We start from the raw sequence: 22,175 nt of genomic DNA, 5'->3' as shown, positions 1-22,175 counted from the left end.
ATATGTGCATTGCATGCATAGATAAAGAACTATTTTTAAAATACTAATAGGTTATGGGATAGTGGAAGATTTTAATTTCCTTCCTCCTTTTTGGGGCTTTTCTGAGTATTTTTACTGGGCACATCTAATATTTCTGTATCAAAAAGAAAATAAAGCATATATAAAATAAAACACATAGCAATATGAAAGAAAAATTTAGGGTTTCACATAAATGTGGCATATTTAAATTCAACAATGTTGAACTTTTAAAAACACATGTGTTTGTTTTTCCTTGAATTTCAATAGGACTTCTATTGATAAATATTAACCTAATTTATTTTGATGGACTTGTTCTACTATGTATATACAAGATTTTACAAAATTAAAAAGAAAATACTATACTTGAAAAATACTTACAAGACTTAAAAAAAAAAAAAAAGACTAGAAACATGGGTAAAAGTTTCTACTTGGAACAATATCAATGAAATCTCCAGGGAAAATCTAATAGAACTAGGGAGATGTTTGACAGGATAAGATAAACTAGAAAGGAATAATAATACAAGAACATTTCTGTTGAAAGTGCCTCAAATTTATACTTACTACTGTTAACAAAAAGATTTAGCTATTGATAGACTGAACACAGAAACCAGTGCAAAGAGATTAACAATGTCATTCTATTCCTCTGCTGGGATAAGCTTGGAATAACACATTCAGGTCATTATATTGCAGTAGAAGAAAAAATATAGACAAAAATAGGCTTGGTTTAGCAATAAACATGAGTAAGGGACTAGCAAAACTGACAGAGATGAGCTCACTGTGTGGCATGTAACTGAGTTTCATTTTGTATAATACATCTGAGATAAATTCTATGCAATGTAACTTAGAAAGCAAAAAAAAAAAAAAAAAAAAAAGAGCCATGGCAACCATCTGCTAGTATTTTAGAAGTGTACCTCAAACTTTTCCTCAAATAGAATCAGACAAGTACGATAACCGGGTGTGACAAAGGAGAAAAAGTCTTAATTTAATGCAGTCTCAGGTTCCTGGTGAAGTATTTGATTGTCAGTCTTCCAAAGGCACTAACACTCTGCAGACATGCTATACTAGATGAGGTAAAGTATATGCTGCTGCTGCTGCTGCTGCTGCTAAATCGCTTCAGTCGTGTCCAACTCTGTGCAACCCCATAGATGGCAGCCCACCAGGCTCCTCCGACCCTGGGATCCTCCAGGCAAGAATACTGGAGTGGGTTGCCATTTCCTTCTCCGGTGCATGAAAATGAAAAGCGAGAGTGAAGCTGTTCAGTCACGTCCGACTCTTCGAGACCCCATGGACTGTAGCCCACCAGGTTCTTCCATCCATGGGATTCTCCAGGCAAGAGTATTGGAGTGGGTTGCCGTTGCCTTCTCCAATAAAGTATTTCATACACAATATTCCACATTCCCTAATACAATATTTTTTTATATCATAAAACTGTGATATGATGTGCTTTGATGCTCTTGGTAGTAATCTACACATATTTGTTGAATGAATTAACAAATCCAAATGTCTACTGGTATTCAGTCATCAAGTACTTCCCAGGAACTATTCTGGGTATCCAATGAGGAACAGAGCAGAAGCAACATTTTCCTTGCCTTTGTGGAGCTAACAGGAGCTGGAGAAAAAGAGGCCATAAGTAAGAAAAACACATAGAAAGGTTTGTGTGTGATACTAGTTTTTGAAGGAAATATAGGTGACATGATTGAGAATCACAGGGAATGCGGAAGAGGCTAATTATATAAAATAGACAAGGAAGGTAATAACATTAAAATCTAAAGGATAAAGAAAAGAACTGAGCAAGAGGAAAGGGAAGGAAAGTGTTCCAAATAAAAGGGACAAAATACAAGAAATCTCTGAAGAAGAGCTAGGTCTGGGATTTCTTCCAGGAAATAAGAGGCCAATGAGACCAGACATGAGAAGCAAGGCAGAATCGAATAAGACTAAAGAGGAGAGGAAAGGAGAAACTGCATCACAGATTTGTAAAGAGGGGCCACTGAAGGCACTGAAGGCAATAAGCAAGGGTATAACGTGGTTCAATTTTTGCTTTTAAATTATTGCTCTGACTGCTGTGCACAGAATAGGTTGGAAATAGTAAGAACAAACATGGAGAACAATATGGTGGTGACAACAATAGGGCAGCTTGGACTTATATACTGGGAGCCAGATAAAGACAAGGGTGCAGATTTGAGTTTTATTCTGAAAGCAAAAACAAAAGACATACAGATGAACTGGATGTAGACAGTGAGCAAGGAATCATGGCGGCCTAGATGCCTACAGCTATACAAATAGGTGTTGGCTGAGGCAAAAATGAGTTAGACTAGGAAAGAAATGTTTTCTAATTCTGAATTCCGAATTTCTCCTTGGGTATAATAATCTCTTTTATAGTTAAATAATAGGATAAATTTCATATTATCTGGTTGCTGCTGCTAAGTCACTTCAGTCGTGTCCGACTCTATGCGACCCCATAGACGGAAGCCCACCAGGCTCCCCCATCCCTGGGATTCTCCAGGCAAGAACACTGGAGTGGGTTGCCATTTCCTTCTCCAATGCATGAAAGTGAAAAGTGAAAGGGAAGTCGCTAATTCGTGTCCGACTCTTCACGACCCCATGGACTGTAGCCTACCTGGCTCCTCCATCCATGGGAATTTCCAGGCAAGCCGTATGTTATTTTACAGCCATTCTTGTAGTCACTTAAACATTAATACCATTAGTCTTTTCAGTATCTTTATAAGGTGGGTATAATTTCTCCATTTTATTAAGAGAGAAAAAGTCTCAAGGAGATAGAATAATCGTTGAGTTTCCCAGCTATTAAATGATCAGTCCTTTCACACACCCCTCACTTCCTAATTCCTACTTAATGTATTTTTCCTCATTTCTTTTTATCCCTCATTTTTCATCCATTCTTATAATTTTGTACAAGCAAATGGCCATAGCACATTGCCTATAACTTTTTTTAGTAATTAATTTTGTCTTTTATTCATTTTCATTAACTGGTTAAATGGATGTATTTCTACCTCCTCTGGTAGACTATAAAGTTCTCAAGGGTATAGGTATTATTTATATTTTTATAATCCAAAGAAAAAGCATATATCTTCCAAATTGCAGTTAATAAATATTAAAAAAACACAAGTGAGGCACTGCTGTAAATACCTTATATATTATACATACATATACACACACACACACACATATATATATATGGGTAAATATATATTAACCCATCACACTGAGTATAAGTATTATTATTTTCATTCCCACTTTATAGAAGAGGAAACAGAGGCACTGAGAGTTAAGTAACTTGCTGAAGGTTAAGCTGAATAATCAGAATTCAGACCTAGGGATCTGGCTCAAGAGTGATGCTTGTGTACAGTACTACACTAACTGTTGAATATAAAGTGAAGAATCCAACTTAAGGAAAGAAGTCAGAAAAAAGTTGAATAATGAAAAGTTGAATGAATGGCAGCTTAAAATTACTCTTGATCCATGCAGCTATTTTGATCCATAGGTCAAAATACTACTGGGACATACTTTTAGCTTTCCTGAGTGGCCCTATCACTTAAAAACCTACAAATTTATGATAAATTTGTAAGTTACATAAACTTCTTTAGCTTCAATTTATTAATATGTAAAACAGAGATGATAACAGTGTTAACCTAAAAGATAGCTAATAAGATTAGATGAGAAAATGTATATACTGAGGAGTTTACCATTGTGCCCAGCATATAGTGAACACAAACATTAGCTCGTGTTATTACAAGCAGAATGTCTTATGTATAAGTGCTCAATAATTAGCTATTTAATGAATGCCTGGCTTTATGAGTTCTGCTAGAAAAGACATAAAAAAGTGTGATAGCTTGCATCCATTCTAAATCCACTAGAAGGAATGTGAGGCTATTAGAAACCAGACATTGAGGAAAACGCCAAGGAGTAGGTAGATGGTCTCCTATACCATGCCATCTGGGACTAGCTCTGATACAAAACCTAACAGACGTGAACTTGAGCACAGTGAGACTCAGACCAAAGTTTACCAATACACGTTTGGCTTATACTCTAGGGGTAGTTTTGCTTTCCTTAAAATGATGAACGAAGAGGAGAGAGTGGCCAAATGTGCTTTCTTTCCTTATTTGACTAGAGTTCCTCCACTTATAATAAACGAGAACTTGAGCAAGTTACTCAATCTCTCTTCTCACCTATGAACAGGGATATCTCCAGCCTAAGATTATGTCGATTAAATATACGGTATGTGGGAAGCAGTCACAAGATAATAGCCATACATTTCACAGAAATGCTATCTAGCTCTAAGACCTATTCTTGAATTCTTTTGATAAAACTACTTTTGAAAACCCTAAAATGCACTGATTATGTGAATGCTTCACCTGTTACTTCCTTCCTCTCATTATTATACAGATATCAACTTTAATTAATTGATTCAAGAAACATTTATTAAATTCACTAAGTTTTACTCTGTGAGCATGGAGATGAAAAAGACATAAAGCCTGTCTTCAAATAACATATATAATTTAATGGGGAAGACAAATGTATAAACAACTAATCACAAAAGTAAACAGATTGAATTAAGAGCTGTAGAAATGCAGATGAAGAAATCTATTAACATGTCATACTCTGACTAAGAAGGTAAATACTAAATCCACTTGAACTTTATGCCATTAGCTGCTAAATTAACTCACTTTCTAATGAGAAGACTCAAAGAAACTTCATACAAGTGAGGCCATGTTCACTGACTCAGAAAAGGTGAGCAGCATCTCAGTAAGAAAAAGGAAGAAAGCTATTTTGGCCCATAAAAACAGTATCAGCAAAGACATTCTTGGAGAATGGTACGATAAAACCTACCATAATAGGATAAGTGGGGTCTAAAAGTCTAATCGAGTAAGACAAAGGTAGCAATGCTACAAGGTTAATGGAAACACTATTTTTAGTCGGTTGCCCAGTTACTGTGTGATGCATTGTGTGGCTGGAAGGGGAGCGGACAGGTGTTGCTACTTCTGGTTTTTAGCATTTAGTGGGTCAGTTTTCTTGGCTTAGACTAGAAGGAGCAGGGAATTGTGTGACATGGGTTGCTATGATTGGATACAACCCTACTGTGACAGAGAATTGCACATGAGCAGACAGGGACGGCTATATGCCTAGACTCAGAGATTGACGTGTGTTGGGAGCCTGAAAGCCTTCTCCTGCTGGAAGGCTTTGGAGCATGCTCTCTGTTGAATCCTGGCAAGGTTAAATATGCTTTGAATTGAAATATTAAAGTCTCAGATGATCATGTAAGTGACGTCCTACTTCCTTTCCTCCTCCCAACCCTCTAAAAACCTAAGACCTTTGGTTCATCCAGGTGGAGAATGGGGCTGGAGCCAGTTACATCAGAATTTGTATTATAGATTTGTACCTTATCAAGTTTTGCATTGTAGTTTGGTACCTTATCAAGTTCTATAGTCGTTTTGCAAAACAGGAGAAGCCTGTGGCTTGTAGAAGGATAGAGGTGGACATATACATGGATATAGGTGGACATATATGCTTTGCTAAGCTGTGCCTGTGTTACTTTCATTGACGTTTCTAGAAGAGGAAATGACTGCACTGGATAGGAAGACAAAGGAGTTGACAAGAGTTGAGTCATAGTAAAGAGGCAAAATACTACAGACAGTGAGTTAGCCAGGAGAATACTGAAAATGTCCAGGTGAAAAACAATGAAGATTTGAACTGAGATCGTGACAGTGGGAATAATAACAATAACCAGACCATGTTATAACTTTGTAATGCTTTGAAAGGTTTTCAACCTTCTTTTACATATAGTCTTACCATAGAACCCACCTCAGCTGGGAAGATTAAGAAGTGAGGACAACATAGATTCCTCTCCCTGTCTGTCTCTCCTGTCCTCTCCATTCCTGACCCCACTCTTCACCCATCCAGCATCTCAACTGTTTGTCTGTTTTGAAGACATCATCTTCTGTGTGAGTCAGAGCATCTCTCTCACCATGGAAACCAAAAGAAGGCTTCCTTCCACCCCAGCCAACCTCCTGCCACTTGGCAAATACATGGCCATGTGACACACACTAAAACAACCACCTGCTTCTGCCCAGGAATTTGGAACGTAGATGTCTGGAAGCAGCGAGAGAATTAGCTTTACCTTTCAGTGCTGTGCATTCTCACTCCGTATCCTGTAGTGGTCCCCTAGCAATGGGTAACAACATCTTACAATTGCCCCTTCCTGAGAAAACCATTAGAGCTTTGAAGCCTCCAGTAATGCCTTGGTCTCTGCACATTTTACAGACTGCTTCTCAGGCTGTACAAACGTTTCCAGGAAATCCCTTTAAGGTTAAGAGAGCCAGAGTTTTTTCTATTACTTGCACCTAAGAGCGTTGACTACATACACACAAATCATATTCCCCCCGCCCCCAACCCCGTTTGCTGACAGAAAACTGAGATGCAGAAAGGCTGAGAGTTGCCTGTGGCCACGAGGACAACTGGTAGACAGCCCTACAGGGCTCTCTGCCCCTTCGCTCTTAGCTGTTTATCATCGGGCTCAGGTTCTGCACAGAAATGTGGAAGGCTTTACTGCTAAAGGAGGGCTAATACAGGACTTGTTATGTGTATAAACAGAAGGCAAACAAAATCAAAAGCATCATTAATATCAGCTAAGCTAATGCCAAAAGACCCTGGCCCAGCTCCTCTAGCAGAGGACTTGCAACTGGTAATAGCATCTTTCACTGATTAATTCAGAGTGAAATCCTGCAAACTGAATCTAGGTTTTATATTCCCTTAGATAGTTACATTCTATGCAACATCTTATTATCTCCTTACAAGCCACTGACTGCTACCCCTTTTTGAAAAATATTACATCATCAAAGAATAAACTGGCCATTAGAAAACAACATTATTCACATCAGTTTCACTTCCATGGCTCTTTTCCAGTTTATCACCAAATTTTATGTTTTTTTGTTCTAAACAATTTGTTCTGTATAAACTTTGTAATGAACTCAATTTTTAGGAGTTTTAAAAATTGGCCAACTATTTGATACTACACTAGAATGGCATACATATTCTGCATGTGACATGACTATTTCAGTTTAGTTCAATTCAGTCGCTCAGTCGTGTCCGACTCTTTGCGACCCCATGAATCACAGCACGCCAGGCCTCCCTGTCCATCACCAACTCCTGGAGTTCACTCAGACTCATGCCCATAGAGTCAGTGATGCCATCCAGCCATCTCATCCTCTGTCGTCCCCTTCTCCTCCTGCCCCTAATCCCTCCCAGCATCAGGGTCTTTTCCAATGAGTCAACTTTCGCATGAGGTGGCAAAGTATTGGAGTTTCAGCTTCAGCATCAGTTCTGCCAATGAACTATTTAAGGTTATTTAATTTCACAAGGAAAACCAATATAGATGAATTCAAAATTTATTGAAGTGTCTGATGGTTTTCCTGAGGTTTATGTCAATGTGATTTATGGATTTGGTAGGAACATGACTCATAAAAAAACCAAACCTTTGACATTATTTCTATATTAAAATCTCAATGGCTTAAAATGACCATACTTATGATCACTTTAATACTGTAAATCATAGGCTGCAAACTAAAAATACTCTAATTCATGGTAAAGTAAATGGATGAGGCAGCCTGGCTATAGGAATTCTGATATTCAGACATCAGTTTTCTTACTGGAACTGCTGAGTCTCAGTGAGTGGGAAATGAGGACTTTGAATGAATGGGGAAACCCTCTCCTCCTAAGAGGGTTGCTGCTACTAGGCAGCTGCATTTGATAATTGAGGTGCAGTGACACAGACCCAAAATTAATGGAGAACCATCTGAAAATCTGGCTGGAATTCCTGATTTTCATAATGAAATCATCTGACTGTTTAAATGTTGAATCATTAAAATGTCCCCAAAGCCAAATATATCAAACCTGAGAGCCAATTCTGGTCACTGATTTGTGACTCAGATATAGTCTTGCTGGCGTGGAGCCTTCCTGAATATAAAGGTCATTCTCAACCACCCTGCATTCCATTCCAAAGATCTGTGGCAGCAGCAATCCCCCAACAACTAAGTCTATACATGTACTTTAAAAATAGTACTTTCAAAATTATTATCTGCCAACTTTCTTCATATTATGAAGTTAATAATCTTTTAAAAAGTAGGCAGAAAAGACATGTACTATATTATCATTGGATTTACTGTGTTTGGGTAAATGTATAGCCTCAGCTCAGTTTGGTCGCTCAGTCATGTGTGACTGTTTGTGACCCCATGGACTGCAGCACGCCAGGCCTCCCTGTCCATCACCAACTCCCAAAGCTTGCTCAAACTCGTGTCCATAGCATCGGTGATGGGTGATGCCATCCAACCATCTCATCCTCTGTCGCTCCCTTCTCCTCCTGCCTTCAATCTTTCCTAGCATCAGGGTCTTTTCTAAGGAGTCAGTTCTTTGCATCAGGTGACCAAAGTATTAGAGCTTTAGCTTCAGCATCAGTCCTTTCAATGAATATTCAGGACTGATTTTCTTTAAGATTGATTGGTTTGATCTTTCTGCATAATTCTGTGTGTTTGTACATGTGTTTGTGTTCTTTAGAATTAGATTAGAAAAATGTCTTTTAAAATAAGGGGCACCCTGAACTTTTACACCAGAAACTGAATATGAAAAAAGCAACTCAATCATTAAAGTGAGGAATTCAGGGATAAATATGAACTGGATCCCCTCTGTGTAACAGACTATCTTCCTAACTCTCTCCATAAACACCAGACTTGCTCCAGAATTACTGTAATTGAATTACTGCTCAACAATTAGAAAAGAGATGGGAACTGAGAATCATTTTTAAATATAGTTTTGGACAATTCAACAGTGTGAGCTAATAATAATATGTTAGTTTTCTATTATCACCATAACAAACTCTCAACTCAATGACTTGAAATGACATAATTCATTATATTATAGTTCTATAGTCATAGGTCATGAGTCCGACCAGACTACAATCAACATGTCTAGAGGGCTGCATTCTTTTTTGGAAGCTCTGTTCATTTTTTCCTCCAGGTGTTTCCCAGCTCCTGACCCACTTCATGTTCATAGCCAGTAATGTTACAAGTCTCTGACCATGCTTCCATAGACACATCTTCTACTGACAATAGCCAGGCAAAACTCTTGTCTTTTAAGGACTAGTGTGATTAGATTGAAATTACCCAGGTGATCCAGGATGATCTCCTCATTTCAAGGCCTTTAACCTTAATCAGATATGCAAAATCCTTCTTGCCATGTAAATGAACATATTTAAAGGTTCTCAGGATGAGGATGTGGACATCTTTGGAGGGACATTATTCTGTTTACCACAACTAGGAACAAAGATAACTATCACTTCTAAATGCTTCCTATGTTTCGGCTGTTATACTGATGATTTTGCATGCTTCACCTCATTTGGTTCTAAAAACAACGTGTAAGGTATGCAACATCACCCCATTTTAAATATGAAGAAAATGAAGCCTAGAGGTTAGGTACATTGCTCAAGATCACAGCTAGCAGACAGCAGAACCAAGACTCAGATCCAAGAAATCTGGATGAGCTAGTATCCATACTAAAATACCTTAAAATATTTGTGGAGATGAGGAGGCTAGAGAGAAGATTAAGATTTGCTTTGGACCAACTAAAGAGAGAAGCTCTGTGGAACACTTAGCCATTTCCTGTCTTTTTCCTTGTTGTTGTTGCATTTCCTAACATTTAAGGGATATGTATGCTCAAATCTATTGTATAAAAATGCCTCAGGTAGTGACTCAATGGTTATGATTTTGTTCTAAAAAAATTCTAAATTCAGCTCTCATCAGACCACACTGAAAATATGCTTTCATGGAGTTCCAAGAATCCTGACAAAGCATTCTGTCTTCTTTGAAATGAAATATCCTATCACCTTGATTCTAGCTCTGCATTGATTGTTAGAAGTATCATCAATTTAATAATCATTTTCACAGCAGAAAAGAAAAATAACATAAAACAAACACAAAGTAAAATACCGATGCTTCAATGTGCACATCTCAATTAGAAGGTACAGAGGCTGAGTGAAATGTTTTAGAAACTATAAAATGTGTCTTAGAATTTCCAGAGTTTGCTGGCTTTATCACTAACAATTCCATTCATACTAAATTTGCCATTATAAACAACCTATACTTTTGTACTTACTCTTCCTTCTTCCTGAAATTCCTTCTTTCACTCTCCTGAAATGTCTGTTCATCCTTAAAAACCTCAATTTAAAATGTCACCTGGTGATGCCTGCCCCAAACCAGGCTTAAACCGGACTACTCACTGGCCCTGCTGAGCTGGCCACAGCTCTCTGCGCTTCCCTTTGTTATAGAATATACCACAAAGTACAGTAATGATTCATTTACACCATCTCCTTCTATTAAACTGGACCCTACTATGCACCCAGATCAAAACTCTGTTGCCAAGAAAAGTGAAAGAAATGTTTGACATCTTGAGTTTTTCACAATCATTCACACACAATTATAACACAACACATTTTACTCTTCATTCATGACTCTTATTTTTCTACCTGGAGCTCTTAGCTGAAGTGGGTTAGTTAACTATTGATAACATTTAATGTCTGCAGTAGGCAGCCTTTAAGAGAGTTTCCCACTGATCTCCATCTCGTGATACACATGGCTTTGTGTAATTTCCCTCTTTAGAATGAGCTGGATCTCAGTGATTTGCTTCTAATCAATACACTTTAGTAAAAGTCATATGATGTCATGTCTTTGGTTGGGTCACAAAAGGTGTTGATTCTGTCCTGCCAGCAGGTTCTTTCTCTGACTGGTTTTGATGAAACAAGCCGCCATGTTGGAAAGGGCCCTATGGCAAGGAACCGAGGGAAACTAATGGTCAACAGCCAGGAAGGAACTGAATCCCCCAACTACAAAGGTAAGGTTAGAGAAAAACCCTTCCCCAGCCCTGGTGCACACCTTGATTGTAGCCATGTGAAAGACCCGAAAAAAAGAATCCAGCTATTCTATGCCCAGATACCTAACCCACCACCTGTAAGACAATAAATGTGGGCTATTTTAAGCTGTTAAACTTGGGGGTTGTTTCTTATGCAACAGTAGATAACTAATAACAATGTTAGTCCCTCTGACAGAATTTAGTTTAAGCAAAGAAAGCCTCTATGTGGTATCAGAAGTTATCTAAAGAAAGCTAACAATCACTGAAATAGGTGGCAACAGATAGACTAGTGAAAGTATCATCCAGTGAGTGAGGCTCTGCTGTTACCCGGCAGAGGCACACAGGAGAGAAGAGGTCCGGATTTGAGAGAAGAAGCTCACTCTCCGAGTCCAAACCCGTGACCTGAACGTGATACTGCAAAGGCGCCATGGCCTGAGGAGAAAAGGGGAACACAGGATGTGTCACCAGGAGGATACACAGCCACTGCAAGACTAGATCAGCAGCAGAGCCAGATGAACTCTGTTCCACGGAGCATGCAGTGAAGAGGCAGAAGGAAGGCCACACTTCCATTCTGGCTACAGTGCCAAAGCCAACAATCAAGCAAGGATGTGAAAGCCATCTCTTAAACCTCAGTTTCAATAATCCTGTCCCCCACAGGTTGTCTGTTGCTAAGACACCACTATTCTTCCACTCCTGGCATGTATAATCTTTGTATTCCCCTCTGAGTTTTCAGCTCTGTGCTTTTCACATAAAAATCTCATACTAAAACTCAAATAATAATCCATTTAGGACAAAGGTGAATTAGGGTTTACCAACCAAGTCAAAGCCAGTGAGTCTGCTTAATGAGGCAGCTCCCATCACTTCAGTGCTCGGATGACCTTGCACAGAGGCAAGCTTGTGCGGACGCACACCACTGGGTGTGCTCTCTGATCAAACCACAGCCGGGCTGGAGGCCATACATGGATACGACGGCTGGGCTGAGATGCTGCATAAAGGCTCTGACAAGCCTGGAAACCACGATATTGGCACTGGTGTGCAACCCCCACTCACTGACAGATTCAGATAGCACAGACTCCTTTTCCAAGCTTTTCATCTTGAAAAAGGCAGTTCAGCTCCCTGAGCCTTTGAGCCTGTTCCATTTTGAGCTGACTGCTAATTGTATGCATGCACATATGTGTTTCAGAAGAGAGATAAGCACATTGCCTTGGCCTCCACACTCACTGTGCAGACGTGTCTCACTTCTGTTCTCTGTAAGTTTTCCAAATGTGGTCTGAAGTTTTCTAAACATTAACCCTTCCTGGTAACCACAGTACACATTCTTCTAGAGAAGTTTTCTTGATTATGTTTGCTTAAAAAACTGCTTTTCATTATTAATTCTTTGAGTCCTGAGGCTTGGTATTTTAATTCGATTTTGTAATCATGTTTAGATTTTCAAATTACTCAATAATTTAACTATACAGCATAAGAATATATAAGGAACTGTAGGAGATGAAAGAGGCAGCTATTAGCATTAGAGGCTGTATTTTTAAATTTAAAACCCCAAATCTTATTTTTCATGTTTAATGAAATATACCACAATTGTATCATATTTTGTAATGTTGATTCCAGAAAAGGAAAATTTGGAATGACTGCTCATAAAAATGCAAAAGTCTTTCCCAATAGTCATGGCAACTAGTGGCCAGATGGTAGGATTGTCTGATCATTGATTGTGTGTCTTTAGAAAAGAAATCCACATGGACGCATCCAGGCTCATAAAATCTGCCCTGCCTGAGAACTGACCAGACTCACTAATTCTCCACAGACCATATTTCTACTTTGGGCAGATTAGTATCCACAGTAAGGCCTGGATGCAGCTATCTAGCCCCTGGGTATCCCCATCTAGCATTCATTCTCAAGAACAATCTGAGGGACCTCCCTGATCTTAGGAAGTACAAAAAATCCTCCTATGGAAGGAGCTTTTCTAACTTCCAGAGAGAGTGCTATTCAGTTATACCAAGGTTTCTCTTTTCTTTTTTAAGCTCCCATTCCTAGGTACATAATAAGTCAGTTGAATAAATATACATTGAATCTATTGCTCCAGCAAATCTATCTGTTTATAATAATAACAAAAATAATTCTATTGAAAAATAACCAAAGAGAAGTGCCCCGTTGAAAAAGTCCTAGGGAAATAAGACATTTCCTCAAGAGGATCACTTCTCTAATCACAATAGCAACAACAACAACGATAGTAGCTAACTTTATTAAAGATTTCTTCTGTGCTAGGTATTTTACTAAAGAGCCAAGGCCTTTTATAATTAAAATTACTTTATTTAGGATTTTTGTGAGTGCTGATAACGCATATTTTTACTTCCTGTTCTTTACCATTGTTGTCTCTGATCTGTGCTTCTCCTGGCCTCCTATCCTCTCTGCCATTGTCCACAATACTTGTACTTCCTTCACAATTTATATACCAGTAATTATCATGCTACACACACAATGAATTATCTGTTTTCTTCTGTACTTGTGATTTTGATAAATCCACTGAGAGCCATATTAAAGCAGATGATAAAAAAAATTTTTGTAGATCCATAAAATAAATTATCAGCTTCAATTTAAATTCTTTTTGGAAGACTGCAGGATAAAAAAGAATAATATTATGTGGTGTTTTACCTCTCTAAGCACTTTAAGGAAATTACCTTTTCTAGCATTAATTAATAGGGGATTCAAACAAACACACACAAAAGAGACAACTATTTGCGGAAGGGGCATGCATGGGTTACAGCAGACTTAAAATCTTTGCTTTGGTTGCTTAGTAGTAAATCCTCTGTAACCTTCTGTGTATGTCAAATAGCATCCAAAACTCTTGAAAATGTTAGAAAATCAACAGTAATAAAACCTGAAAAGGATGGTAATGATTTTTTAAGAAGTCAGTATGGGCCATGTTAGAGAAAAAGACGTAACCGCAATAATGAGATCATAAAATGTAAGCACTAGGAGTATTCAATGCTATAAAGAGTTAAGTACTTTAAGAAGTAAAACTCTTTGGGGAACACCAGAGGAGGCTCTGTATTTAACAACAAAAATCAAGTATCCAGTAGAATTTCTTGTGCTTAGACACTTTATGAACTTTCTGTGATATGTGACAAGGACCAAAGCCAGAATTAGTAGCTCTGGAACAATGGAGGCAGTTAGGGTCAGTGCACAGTGGGGAGGCAGCAGGATAGTGCCATTTGAGGGGCCCTAAGAAACCCGCAAGAGATGGGAATACCAGACCACCTGATCTACCTCTTGAGAAATTTGTATGCAGGTCAGGAAGCAACAGTTAGAACTGGACATGGACCAACAGACTGGTTCCAAATAGGCAAAGGAGTATGTCAAGGTTGTATATTGTCACCCTGTTTATTTAACTTATATGCAGAGTACATCATGAGAAACGCTGGACTGGAAGAAACACAAGCTGGAATTTTGCCGGGAGAAATCTCAATAACCTCAGATATGCAGATGACACCACCCTTATGGCAGAAAGTGAAGAGGAACTCAAAAGCCTCTTGATGAAGGTGAAAGTGGAGAGTGAAAAAGTTGGCTTAAAGCTCAACATCCAGAAAACGAAGATCATGGCACCCGGTCCCATCACTTCATGGGAAATAGATGGGGAAACAGTGGAAACAGTGTCAGACTTTATTTTTCTGGGCTCCAAAATCACTGCAGATGGTGACTGCAGCCATGAAATTAAAAGATGCTTACTCCTTGGAAGGAAAGTTATGACCAACTTAGATAGCATATTCAAAAGCAGAGACATTACTTTGCCAACAAAGGTTCGTCTAGTCAAGGCTATGGTTTTTCCTGTGGTCACGTATGGATGTGAGAGTTGGATTGTGAGGAAGGCTGAGCACCGAAGAATTGATGCTTTTGAACTGTGGTGTTGGAGAAGACTCTTGAGAGTCCCTTGGACTGCAAGGAGATCCAACCAGTCCATTCTAAAGGAGATCAGTCCTGGGATTTCTTTGGAAAGAATGGTGCAAAAGCTGAAACTCCAGTACTTTGGCCACCTCATGCAAAGAGTTGACTCATTGGAAAAGACTCTGATGCTGGGAGGGATTGGGGGCAAGAGGAGAAGGGGACAACAGAGGATGAGATGGCTGGATGGCATCACTGACTCAATGGACGTGAGTCTGAGTGAACTCCGGGAGTTGGTGATGGACAGGGAGGCCTGGCATGCTGCGATTCATGGGGTCGCAAAGAGTCGGACACGACTGAGCGACTGATCTGATCTGATCTGATCTGAAGAAACCCCTCTGCCACATTCCCCTAGGTTAAGCTAAGAACAGTTTTTTTGGGTTTTTTAATGTTTATTATTGAAGTATAGTTGATTTACAATACTATATTGATTTCTGCTCTACAGCAAAGTGATTCAGTTACACCCACACACACACATCACATACACACAGATATATATAAATTTTATATATATATATATTCCTTTTCAGATTCGTTTCCTTTATGGTTTATCACAGGATATTGAATATAGTTCCCTGTGTTATATAGTAGGACCTTGTTGCTTATCCATCTGCTAACAGTTTGCATCTGCTAACCCTAAACTCCCAGTCCATCCCTTCTCCAACTCCCTTTCCCATTGGCAACATTAGTCTGCCTTCTATGTCTGTGAGGCTTAAGAACAGGTTTTTGATAAGAGAAAGAGAGAAAAGAACTTGGGAGAGAGCTGGACTTATCAAGAAGGGGCCCCTTTTGTGGCAAAAGGCCAATAAAAGGATACTGGGTACCATAAGAACTGAGCGAAGGGCTCTCTATGTAAGGTCTAAAAAAAAAAAGCAGAGGAAAAGGGAAATTAAAAAGAAGGTGTACATGCTACATTGTTGACGAGGTGACCCTAATTTCTCAACCTTGGCACCATGGACATTTTGGGTCATATAATTCTTTGTTATGGGGAGCTGTCTTATACTGGATGTCCTGTGCAGGATAAAGATGAGTGACTTAGTTGGAATATAACCATAGAAAAAGCTCCCTGTTGAAAGGGTTCCAGAAAAATAAGAATTTCCTCAAAGAGGTTAGTTAGTGTAATAATATTGTAGGATGTTTAGCATGTCTTTGGCTTCTACCTGTCAGATGCCAGTAGTATCCTCCTTTCGCCCAGCTGTGGTAACCATCAACACATCCACACACTGTCAAATAATCTCTGAGAGGCAAGAAGGCAAAATCACCCTTTTTGGATACCACTGCCCTGAAGGATCGATTTTCTCCCCAAGTTGGGCAGGATCTTTTCCATTCCTCAGTGGTAGCATGGTCTACCCTCCCCATTCCTGCTCCCACTCTAAAAAACTACACAAGAGTGGGAAGCTTACAAGCTCATCAACATAAAGAAGAATGAGAACTCCATTTTTTTCATTATAATACTCAAAGCTGCTGCTGCTGCTGCTAAGTCGCTTCAGTTGTGTCCAACTCTGTGCAACCGCATAGACAGCAGCCCACCAGGCTCCACCGCCCCTGGGATTCTCCAGGCAAGAACACCGGAGTGGGTTGCCATTTCCTTCTCCAATGCATGAAAGTGAAAAGTGAAAGTGAAGTTGCTCAGTCATGTCCGACTCTTCGTGACCCCATGGACTGCAGCCTACCAGGCTCCTCTGTCCATGGGATTTTCCAGGCAAGAGTACTGGAGTGGGTTGCCATTGCCTTCTCCGAATACTCAAAGCAGAGAGATATAAATCATGAAAATCTGAAATAAACCTTTTCCTTCAGGATATTTTTATCCTTTGATAATTCCAAAATCTGTGACCCCCATCTGTATTACCAGAACTATCTTATTCTTTGTCCACTACACAAGACTAGTGTCAAGAAGAACTGTCTACGCTGCTATATTCAAAATGGATAACCAATGAGGATCTATTGTATAGCACATTGAACTCTATTCAATGTTATGTGCCAGTCTGGATGGGAGAGGGGTTTGGAGGAGAATGGATACATGTGTATGTAAGGCTGAATCCCTTCGCTATTCACTTGAAACTACCACAACATTGTCAATTGGATATATCCCAATAGAAAATTAAAAGTTTAAAGGAAAAAAAAGGGGGGCTAATAAGATTCAGAAAGATGTCTCCAATTTAATCAATGCTTATGCGAGTGAACCAAGAAAGGCATTCAGTTCAGTTCAGTCGCTCAGTCGTGTCCGACTCTTTGCAACCCCATGGACTGTAGCACGCCAGGCTGCCCTGTCGATCACCAACTCTTAGTTGAGATAATCAAGACACTTTGTTATGCATAAAAATTAAGTTATTTTTATAATCAGAGAGATTAAAGAATGGACTGCTAACATCTCAGCTTGTACAAACCAAACCCTTTTCCTTCCCTTCCCTCTGTGTTTTTTCTCCTTCTTTCCTTCTTCCCTCCCTTTCTCTTTTCCTCCCTCCTTTTCTTCCTCCCTTCTTTACTTTCTCTTTTCTTGTAGATAGACCCATGTTTTTCTCCAGAATAGAAAGGAACATGAGGACAGAGACTATGAAGTATTAACCATGAAAAAAACCCTCACTGGAAGGAAAATTTATGAGTTTACAAGCATTTTAAAGTGCGGCATCAACACTTTATTAAGAATATAAAGTGTGCAAATGGTGCAACTGAGTCATCAATGAAACTGCAAAACAGTCAGAGGCCCAGAAAGTGACAATTTCTGTTTCTTCTCTTGACTTCTGATCATTACTATAAGATCTGTAGGGGGAAAATTCCTTTTAGAGTTGAACTTAATGAAGTGAAACAATCTATAGAAAGGCAGTTTAGCTACTGAACATTATAAATTCAATCATGCAATTGTAGATAAAATACGAATCTTTTCTCCTTACTTGTTTTCGTGTGGTTACAAATTGAACAAATAGAATTGTTCACAATAGGTGAACAACATAAGAACTAAGAATAAGAAGTCTTATCTCTGACCCCCCCTTTTGCCTTCCACTAACTGCATGACCAAAGGAAGGCAATTAATCTCTCTGAGCCACAATTTCCTCATTTATGGAAGTTAGGAGATAGGACTAGATTATCCTCAAGAATTTTTCCATCTCTAAAATCTCATCATGAGGAAACTCTAACTCATATTATCTGAAAGTGACAGGGGAAAAAAAAAAAAAAAACCAATGTGCAATTCTACCAACTATGGAAGGTGAATACTCTGTATTATACATAATTTCTATGCCAAAACTTAGGGTTATAAAAACAAAAAAGGCTTCTTTCATTGATCAAAGCCCTTGACTCTAAAGTGACGCATATTGCCTTGGATTCTTCTTTAAATTAGAACATCTATGATTTATTTTCGGATATGGTAAGCACGTTTGAGTGTCTGCTGGGTACAGTGTTGACAATGTCACTTGTCATGCTATGGCAGGGTGCTCTTCACTAGAAAAGAGTGGATAGAGAAGCAAAACAAATTCAGAACTTCAAGAACTCAGTCACAACATCAGAGAAGAGCTCTGCAGTGGTGTCTTGACATTTATTCTGGAAGGCCTACTCCTGCAAGTACGTGAATGTCTGTTTCTAATATTCAGAGAAAATAAACCCTAATGTTCGCAGAGAAACAAAGTCCTACTCTGGTCTTATGAGAGCTCTTGAAAAAGTACAGCTGTGATGCTTTCAGCCATGAGGCAAACCCACATCAGAGAGGAGTCATTTCTTCAAGCCTTTTGTATAGATGCTAATATGAAAGGCTGGAGGAAAAGATTCACAGAGGGAGAATTTTAAAATGCACTCCTTTACAGGAACCCTAAATATGTGCTGACCCCGCATGGTAAAGCATAAAATGTTTTGCCAAAGATCATCTGACTCTGGAGGACAAAATAAAATTCACCCATATTCCCAAGAAAATCTAACTTTTATGTATGGATGTAAATTCTCAAATTTGCAGACCTTCTCACGTGGTGGTGGTTTAGTCACTAAGTCGTGTCCGACTCTTGCGACCCCATGGACTGCAGACTGCAAGGCTCCTCTGTCCATGGGATTCTTACTCATAGTAGATAGAAATTTCAGAGGCAAGAAAGTCTCTTTTAGATGGAAGCATAGAAATAGCTTGTTGGAAATGCTGGTGCATCAATAAAGAAACACATTCTAGCATCTGCCAGATCATGAAATCCCTAGCTCTGGTTCCTTAGGCAAAAAATCATGGCCTTGATAGCTTTTCCTAAGATGATTTCAACCTTTCTTGGTATCCCAACAAAGGAACAGTTCATTTTTATCATTCAGTTCAGTCGCTCAGTCGTGTCCGACTCTTTGCGATCCCATTATTATTAGATGCTTTGAAATCTTAAGGGAAATTCTCCCTAAGTAGTCAAAAAAAAAACAAAAACAGTAATGTGGGATTTTATTTGGAAAGAAAATATACTGGGAGAGTTAGAGCCAAAGAAGGAGATGCTCTGTAAGGGATGACAGCTGAACTAGCCCTAGGATTTACAGCCAACAGAGAGGCTCAGGATGGAAATGAACCTGTTGAAAATACCCTCCCCGAAGAAACACTCCTCATTCAACACTATGTCAAATTTTGTGCTGTGTATTCTTCCTTACTTATCTCTAACAGTTTTTAAGATTGTGAGAAAAACAAAAAGAATCACTAGGAAATACAAAAATGTACAAAGCTTTTTAAGTCTCTAATGACAAAAAATTAGCAGACTTCTTGAAAATTGCTAACACTGATTTTTAATGAGCACATCTTGAAATATCACTCTCTGAATAGTTTTATCTTAGAAAGTTTTGTTATTCATTACATTGAAACTCAGACTTACTGATATTACCAAAGTATAGTAAACTGTTTATTTTATTCTTCATATATTTATTAAGACTTGTTCTTTTATATTCCCTTTTTTATGTTGAAAAATATCTCTGTAGTACTCCATCAGGATACTTTGCCACTCAGTGTGATGATATTTTTTTATAAAGAGAAAGTGCAGAATTGTTCCCATATTGTGGAAATGCCTAGGATGAACTAACAAAAAAGCAAGAATCTGTAAATCCATTGGCAATTCTTTTGTGTGTGTGTGTGTTTATTTTATTTTTTAACTTTACAATATTGTATTGGTTTTGCTATTTTCTATCTTCAGAGTATCTTTGGTTATTCTTCATAGATTAAGAAGGCACTTCCCATTACAATTTATTTTCATCGTTCTGTTTTATAGATACTATACTTGAATTTAGAGGAAGGACCTTCCCTGTGCACTAACTAATAAACAGGATACCAAGTGTAGACGGTCCTCACTTTCAATGGTTCAATAAATGATTTTTTTGACCTCATGGTGGTGTAAAAATGATATACATTCAGTAGTAAATAAACTTCTGAATTTGATCTTTTCCCAGGCTAGCTATATGCAGCATGATACTTCTGTGATTCTGAGCAGCAGTAGAGAGCCGATGTAAACAACCGATACATTTACAACCATGCTGCTTTTCACTTTCATCATAGTATTCAATAAATTACATGAGATAGTCAACATTTTATTATAAAACAAGCTTTGTGTTAGTTGAATGAAAATTCACACCTGTAGGATAATGTAAGTGTCCTGAACACATTTAAGGTAGACTAGGCTAAGCTGTGATGTTTGAAAGCTTAGATGCATTAAGTACATTATCAACTTAAGAAATTTTCAATTTATGGTGGGTTCATGCAGACATAACCACATTGTTAAGTCAAGAAAGATCTGGAGTATGCAGTATTATCACAATACTGAAGACTTGGAAGAATACACATTAACAAAGGCAACATTTTTATTACAGATTTTGTATTTTTTCCAGGAAGTATTATAGAGTCCTTCCCTGGAAACTTCTCAGTATTGTTTATACATCCACCTGATAAAAATTATAAGTTGGAGGTAGAGTGAAAATGACAAGATAACACTTTAAGTGCTCTCCAGCTTTATGATTCTACATTTTTCTAGAATATGGTGTGTGTGTATATATATATATATATATATATGTGTGTGTGTGTGTGTGTGTACACACACACATATATATAAATATATATATGCTTCTATTTAAAAAAGCCAAAAGAATGTCATATTTCACACCCACATTTCTTTAATCCCCATATTCTGCAAGCTACTCTGCTAGCACAGTTTTCTTTCATATTCTATAGACTATAATGGAAATAGATTATTGTATTCCAGGACTGACTTTAGACACTACTAACACTCAAGATACCCCTGAGCAGGTCTCTGGATGGTACTGACGGGAGTGATATTTCATGACACAAACATAAGCAAAACTTCTCTGAGGTAGGTACTCGACCACACTTCCCAGAGGAATGAAGTTTTCCCCTTTTCCTAGCACACCAAGTATCTATTTCTGAAAACATCACATTATTTATGTCATCATTTCTCTATTAAAAGGTGACTGTCATGTAGAGAAAATATTAAGGGCTGTTTTTCAGATTTGCCATAGAATTCAAATTAGTGTTGAGTATCTCACACGCTAGTAATGATCAAAATTCTCCAAGCCAGGAGAACCATGAACCGTGAACTTCCACACGTTCAAGCTGGTTTTAGAAAAGGCAGAGGAACCAGAGATCAAACTGTCAACATCCGCTGGATCATCGAAAAAGCAAGAGAGTTCCAGAAAAATATCTATTTCTGCTTTATTGACTATGCCAAAGCCTTTGACTGTGTGGATCACAATAAACTGTGGAAAATTCTGAAAGAGATGGGAATACCAGACCACCTGACCTGCCTCTTGAGAAACCTATATGCAGGTCAGGAAGCAACAGTTAGAACTGGACATGGAACAACAGACTGGTTCCAAATAGGAAAAGGAGTACATCAAGGCTGTATATTGTCACCCTGTTTATTTAACTTATATGCAGAGTACATTATGAGAAATGCTGGGCTGGAAGAAACACAAGCTGGAATTAAGATTGCCGGGAGAAATATCAATAACCTCAGATATGCAGATGACACCACCCTTATGGCAGAAAGTGAAGAGGAACTAAAAAGCCTCTTGACGAAAATGAAAAAGGAGAGTGAAAAAGTTGGCTTAAAGCTCAACATTCAGAAAACAAGGATCATGGCATCTGGTCCCATCACTTCATTGGAAATAGATGGGGAAACAGTAGAAACAGTGTCAGACTTTATTTTCTTGGGCTCAAAATCACTGCAGATGGTGACTGCAGCCATGAAATTAAAAGACGCTTACTCATTGGAAGGAAAGTTATGACCAACCTAGATAGCATATTTAAAAGCAGAGACATTACTTTGCCAACAAAGATTCGTCTAGTCGAGGCTATGGTTTTTCCT

The 22,175-nt window shown here is 38.4% G+C and overlaps 1 protein-coding gene across 2 annotated transcripts in view; it reads right to left on the bottom strand.

Moving 5' to 3' along the window:
• The window catches only part of NELL2 (NEL-like 2 (chicken)), a 389,871-nt gene that overhangs the window by 147,339 nt on the left and 220,357 nt on the right, over positions 1-22,175 (bottom strand). The window lies entirely within an intron of this gene.

Source organism: Bison bison, unplaced genomic scaffold (assembly GCF_000754665.1).
Source record: "Bison bison bison isolate TAMUID 2011002044 unplaced genomic scaffold, Bison_UMD1.0 scf7180017862984, whole genome shotgun sequence".
NCBI classification, from domain to species: domain Eukaryota; kingdom Metazoa; phylum Chordata; class Mammalia; order Artiodactyla; family Bovidae; genus Bison; species Bison bison.
This window is presented reverse-complemented; position numbering and strand designations above follow the sequence as displayed.